Consider the following 7,242-nt stretch of genomic DNA (forward strand, 5'->3'; position numbering starts at 1 on the left):
ACAATAAGATCCTTTTTCCAACCAATATTTGGGGACTACTTTAAAATGTCGACAACGTCGGGAGCAGGCAGTGAGGTGCAGCTGTGGGGATATTCACCTGGGCCTGATGCTAATATAATTGGTGAAACTACGTGTGAAGAGGCAACTGAAGTCACCTGTGCCTCAGGGACCCAGCCATTCCACTCAGGTAGTCCAAGAGGCCTGTGGGCTCACGGATGCGTGCAAGAAGGTTCAAAACAGCTTTGCTCATATTGGCAAAAACTGAGAAACAACCCAACCATCTATCAGTGACAGAATGGGTCATGAAATGGTGACCTATTCATACATTTAAATACTGTGAGGCAAGAGCTAGAAACGAACCGCAGCTAAAACAAATTACCATTGATTACTCTCAAAAACAGTCAAAAGAATCAAGTCACAGAATGATACATTATAATTTGAAAATGAGGAAAACAAAACATATCTCTTAGGGGAAGGTATATCACTGGGAAAAACAAAAAGAAAATCGAAGTGAGTGAAGTTCACTTCACAACTGGAAATTCACTTTGGTGGCAACATCCGAGGGTGGAACGGGTATGCTGTTACGGCTACAGGAGTCTGCAAAGGTCCCCATCATGTCCACTTCTCAATGTAGGTTCTGGACCACGGAGACTTGTGTTATGATTACGGTAATTCCTTAAAGTTTTCATTATGTGTTTCTACACTCCTTGATGTGTATATTTCAAAACCAGGGTCATCACGATCATCATAACACTGAACTCAGGATTCTTATAAGGAGGAAGTAAAATTGTGATTGTAAAAGGATAGCTCCTAGGACACTGAGGTTTGGTACGAACTCAGAAGATGACTGTGATGATTGTAGGGAAGCTGGAATAGAAGGAAAACCATGCCCAAGGATGAAATGTTGACCTCGTTTCTAAAAAACTTAACACCTGTTCTGCCTATGCAGAAAGAGAGTAGCCGATATCCATTAAGTTCTTCTTGCAGGCCAGGCACAGTGGCTCACGCCTGCAATCCCAGCACTCTGGGAGGCCGAGGCGGGCAGATCACTTAAGGTCAAGAGTTCGAGACCAGCCTGGCCAACATGGTGAAACCCTGTCTCTACTAAAAATACAAAAATTAGCAGGGCGTGGTGGTGGGTGCCTGTAATCCCAGCTACTCAGGAGGCTGAGGCAGGAGAATCTCTTGAACCTGGGAGGTGGAGGTTACAGTGAGCCGAGATGATGCCACTGCACTCCAGCCTGGGCCACAGAGTGAGACCGTATCTAATAATAATAATCATAATTAATAATTTCTTCTTGCATGATAGGTTTAGTTACGCAGAAAGATGTTATGCCACATGGACATTCTTCAAGGAGTTTAGGATGTAGGAAGGAAATAAGCATTTAAATTATGAACAGAGTCACCTCAACTCTCCAAATGAACCATTTTGGAGAGACTGGAGGAGCTTATCTGCAGCCGGGAGCCCTGGGAATCCTAAATAGGGACCTCAGCCTGACACATCCCCCGCTCTATAGGACACCAGGAGCAAAGGTCTGGAACAGGCCCTCAAGGGGCGGTGGGAGTTTCGCTTCACATATTTTCTGGATCTGTTCATCAAAAGTCCTCCTGAGCCAATGGGAAGGGAGCAACTCATTGGCCAATCAAATGGCACCAGGGATCTTTTCCTCCCGCTTCCAGCCGCCAATCATTAAGACCAGGAAGGCGTGGAGCGGTGAGTCAGCGCGTCATGCTGGGCTGTGCTTCTCTTCTATCTGCTGATTTCCTTGGTTACTTTGGGTCTTCCTTTTTCTTTCTTCCTTTCCCCCTGTCTCCTTTCTTGATCCTGATCAATCACAGCCAGGCTTCTCCATCCTGTTTTCCCAGCGTTTTCCTTCTCTCCAGTTAGTGGGGTAGATGAACGCCCTGTATTTATAAGGTGCCTCCCAGTTGAGCCTGTAGACCTGGGAGAAGAATGGGGAGTGCAGGTGGGGGACACTCGTCACGAAGGGAGACCTTGGAGCTTCGAGGGTGGGAATGTTCTTATTAGATTCTTCATCTCTGTTGACACAAACATGTAGGAGAAGCTGGAGGACATAGACAGGGATGAGGTAAGGGGGCCCCTGCCGGTGAACGATGGGACCCAAGTCCGCTCTGCTCTTGTGAGCTTGCTCTCTGACCTAGGGCAGCAACATCTTTGATCCTATAATTCCAGCATGTGATTTAAAAAGAGAATCACACTTTTAGTTGACTCATACTAATTGTGTATATGAGATGCAGAGTGATGTGTTGGTACAGGGATACGTATCATTAAATCAGGGTAATTAGCATATCCATCTCCTCATACACGTATCATTTCTTTGTGTTGGAAACATTCGGAATCCTCAGGTGGGAGGAGGGAGAGGGTCAGGGAAAGATAGCTGTGGGGTCCTGTTCTTAGTACCTGGGAGACGAAAAAATCTGCACACCAAACCCCTGTGGTACGACTTCTCCCATGTAACCGGTGTACATGTGCCCCTGAACCTGAAATAAAAGTTAGAAAAACCCTTAAATATATAAGATATCATTAACTATATTCAACCTACCGTGCGCCCATTCCTACCCCCAGGTGTAATTTGGTATCCATTAGCCAACCTCTTTTCATCCCCCTTCTCCAATTATGCCATTTGTTTAGACTATGAAATAAACGTGTATAGAAAGAATATCTATCTTTCTATATCAATAAAAGTTGGCTTTTACCGTTAAGGGTTGAATTGTGTCCCAACCCTAAAAACACACACACACAAAATCAAAAACAAAAACTAAAGTCCTAACCCCTTCATAGGGCGACAAAATAAGGTTGTTGCAGATGTTATTAGTTAAGATGAGGTCATACTGGAGTGGGTAGGCCCCCTAACTTAACGACAGGTGTCCTTATGAAAATGGCCACATGCGGCTGGGCATGGTGGCTCATGGCTGTAACCCCAGCACTTTGGGAGGCCGAGGTGGGTGGATCACCTGAGGTCAGGAGTTCAAGACCAGCCTGGCCAACATGGTGAAACCCTGTCTCTACTGAAAATACAAAAATCAGCTGGGCGTGGTAGCAGGTGCCTGTAATACCAGCTACTCACGAGGCTGAGGCAGGAGAATCGCTTGACCCAGGAGGCGGAGGTTGCAGTGAGCCGAGATTACATCACTGCACTCTAGCCTGGGTGACAGAGCGAGACTCAAAGCCACAAAGCTAGGCACAGTGGCTCACGCCTGCAATGCTAACACTTTGGGAGGCCGAGGTGGGTGGATCACCTGAGGTTGGAGGTTCAAGACCAGCCTGACCAACATGGTGAAATACAAACAATTAGCCAAGTGTGGTGGCACAGCCCTGTAATCTCAGTTACTCGGGAGGCTGAGGCAGGAGGATTGCTTGAACCTGGGAGGTGGAGGTTGCAGTGAGCCAAGATTGCGCCATCGCACTCCAGCCTGGGCAACGAGAGTGAAACTCTGTCTTAGAGAAAATGGCCACATGAAGATAGAGACAAGCAGAATGGCATGTGACAGAATGGAATTACATAGCTGCAAACCACAGAAACCATGAGAGGCAAGGAAGGGGGGCTCTCCTGGGTTTCAGAGAGAGCACTGCCCTGCCAACACTTTGATTTTGGACATCTAGGCTTCAGAACCATGAGGCAGTAGGTTTCCGTTTTAAGTTACCTAGTTTGTGGTATGTTGTCATGCCAGCCCAAGGAAACTAGTACACTATTAAAAAAAGTGGATGTGATTTTACCCTTAGAGAACAGCTTCGAGAATATATCCTTTACTTAGGATCACCAAATGTTAAAGGTTTACCTTATTTAGTGTCTCTCTACACTTATGTATTTTTCCTGATCTGTTCAAGATTTGTACACATTGTACAAATTTACACCTAGTATTTTACCCTAAATGCTTCAGGGTTTGTGTTCTAAAAATAAGAATAAAAGTAAGCTCTTTTGATAACCACACTATGTAAAAAACAGGAAATTAATAGTACGTTATCTAATGTACAGACCTTACACTTAATGGACTTTAAAAAATTTTTGTATTTGTTTTCACAAGTGGACTTAACATGCAAATTCTTACACTAAGCCTGTTTTTTGTTTTGTTCTAAGTTCTGGGATACGTGGCTGAATGTGCCAGTTTGTTACATAGGGATACATGTGGCATAGTGGTTTGCTGCTCCTATCAACTGGTCATCTAAGTTTTAAGCCCTACATGCATTAGGTAGTTGTCCTAATGCTCTCCCTCCCCTTTCCTGCCCCCCCCCACAGGCGCCCGTGTGTGATGTTCCCCTCCCTGTGTCCGTTTGTATTCTCATTGTTCAACTCCCACTTATGTGTGAGAACATGTGGTGGTTGGTTTTCTGTTCCTGTGTTAGTTTGCTGAGGATGATGTAAACTTGTTTTCTTTATCCAACCTATGCCTCAGTTTGAGACTGTGTGCGTTCTCTCTCACTTTCCCACACACACACACACGTGCTTATGCTCTCTCACATATCCATACCATGTTCTCTCTCTGTTAATTCTGGAAAAAAATAATTTTTATTTAAATTTTGAAATAATTTGCTGATGAAGACGTTTGAGCCCGAAGTCTTCTCTGGGGAAAGGATTTCACATTTTTTTTTTTTTTGTTGTTGTTGTTGTTTTGAGATGGAGTCTCGCTCTGTCACCCAGGCTGGAGTGCAGTGGCCGGATCTCAGCTCACTGCAAGCTCCGCCTCCCGGGTTCACGCCATTCTCCTGCCTCAGCCTCCCGAGTAGCTGGGACTACAGGCGCCCGCCACCTCGAAGCTTTCACAACTTCACACACAAAAAATAGATGAAAGTTGTCATTTTCTAAGAATTTATGTATTTGAAAAAAATATCAGTTTTATTGGCATCAAAATGGTAATAGGCTCTATTTTTGATGTCTGTAGGATACACAGTGGTGTCTCCTCTTCTGTTCCTGGTATTTATTGCTCATGTCTTCTTATTCATCAGACTTGTTGGGGCTTGTCCAGTTTGTATTGTCAAAGAATCTACTTTTGACTGAGTCTTGTATTTTAATTTTTATTTCATTGATTTTTTTTTTACTTTCTTTTGCTATGTTTTGCTTTTTAGCTAAATGTATAATTAGCTTATGAATTTACAACCTTCCTTATACCTTTGAAGTAACACATTTTTCTAGGTCCTGATTTAGCTGCATTTCACTCACTTTATATGTAGCATTAAATATTCAGTTCAAAACCTTATATTCGATATTTTCTCTTTATTCATAGGTTACTTAGAAGTATGTTTCTTAATTTTGGAATGTCCTTCATTTCATTGTCAATTTCTGACATAAACTATGATCAGAATATTCTGTGTAACTTATTTGAAATATGTTGAAGCTTGCCCTGAGGATCAGTATAAGGCTGACATTGGTAGATGATTCATCTATCTTAATGTGTTTTTTCCATTTATTGGATGAAAAGGTCTGTGTCCACAAGGTAAAATTTATCCATTGTCTTTAAACCCTTTATTTTCTTTTTAACTTGTATATTTAATTACTAGAACAAATTTATAAAATATCCTATGATTAGGGACTTGCCTAATTCTCCTTATGGTGCTGACCATTGTGGGGGGTGTGTGTGTGTATAGACATACATATACACATATATACATATACACATATATACATATACACATACACACATATATACATATACACATATATACATATACACATACACACATATACACATACACACATATACACATACACATATACACATATACACATACACACATATATACATATACACATACACATATACATATACACATATACACATACACATATACACATATATACATATACATACACATATACATACACATATACACATATACATATATACACATACACACACATATACATACATATAAGCGTGTGTGTGTGTATAGATATATATTTTTATTTATTTTGAGATGGAATCTTGCTCTGTTCTGGGCTGGAGTGCAGTGGTGCGATCTTGGCTCACTGCAGCCTCCGCCTCCCAGGTTCACACCATTCTCCTGCCTCAGCCTCCCAAGTAGCTGGGGTTACAGGTGCCTGCCACCACGCCTGGCTAATTTATTTTTTTTAATTTTTTTTGGTATTTTTAGTAGAGACGAGGTTTCACTGTGTTAGCCAGGCTGGTCTAGATCTCCTGACCTCATGATTCGCCCACCTTGGCCTCCCAAAGTGCTGGAATTATAGGCATGAGCCACCATGCCCCGCTGACCATTGGTATATTTTAAGGCCATGTTATTGTTGCATGTATGGTTATAATTGTTCTCTCTTCCTGGTAATTTGAACCCTGTGGTTATGCAGCATCTAGATTTATCACTAATGTTTTGGCTTGGGTCTGCTCTTCTGATATTAATATTGTTACAACAGATTTTTTTTTTAAACCTGGAATAATTTAATGTCTTTTGCCTCTAATTCAAGTCATGCAATAAATGGAATGGATAGAGTTTGGTGAGTAAGGTTGGTTATAATACCTTATGCATGCATGACATGCTATTTTGTTCAGATTTCCCATTTAAAAATTTTTAAATTGACACATAATTGTACATATTTATGGGGTACAGTGTGATATTTTGACACATGTATCCATTGTATAATGATCAATTTTGATGTATGTGTCTATTGTATAATGATTATATGTTTCTTGAGACATTTATCATTTCTTTGTGGTGATACTCAAAATCTTCCAGTTATCTTGAAATGTCCGCCACACTGTTACTTGCTTTAGTTACCCTCATGTGTAAGAGAACGCTAGAACCTGCTCTTTCTAACCGTCAGTGTGCCTGTTGACCAGTCGCTCCTGGTCTCCCCCTACTCTCCCATCCCTTCCCCAGCCTCTAGTAACTGCTATTCTACTCTCTACTTCTATAAGTTCTTTTTAGATGCCCCACATAATTGAGATCATATGGTAGTTTTCTTTCTGTGCCTGCCTTATTTTACCTCATGTCCTCCACGTTTATCCAGGTTGCCACAAATGGCAAGATTTCATTATTTTTTATGGCTAGTATTCCATTGAGTCTATAGACCACATTTTCTTTATGCATTCTTTTATTGACGGGCACTTAGGCTGCTTCTATATCTTGGTTATTAGTGATAGTGCTGCAGCCCGGGCGCGGTGGTTCACGCCTGTAATCCCAGCACTTTGGGAGGCCGAGGTGGGTGGATCACCAGGTCAGGAGATCGAGACCATCCTGGCTAACACGGTGAAACCCTGTCTCTACTAAAA

The 7,242-nt window shown here is 42.0% G+C and overlaps 1 protein-coding gene across 1 annotated transcript in view; it reads left to right on the forward strand.

Annotated features, from left to right (window-relative positions):
• Positions 1-1,388: 1,388 nt before the first annotated feature.
• The window catches only part of NLRP4 (NLR family, pyrin domain containing 4), a 56,482-nt gene continuing 50,628 nt past the window's right edge, over positions 1,389-7,242 (forward strand). Inside the window, exon 1 of the mRNA XM_011997033.1 lies at positions 1,389-2,090. The gene's annotated coding sequence lies outside the window, so the exon portion shown is untranslated. The remainder of the gene's footprint in view (positions 2,091-7,242) is intronic.

Source organism: Mandrillus leucophaeus, unplaced genomic scaffold (assembly GCF_000951045.1).
Source record: "Mandrillus leucophaeus isolate KB7577 unplaced genomic scaffold, Mleu.le_1.0 Scaffold53, whole genome shotgun sequence".
NCBI lineage: Eukaryota > Metazoa > Chordata > Mammalia > Primates > Cercopithecidae > Mandrillus > Mandrillus leucophaeus.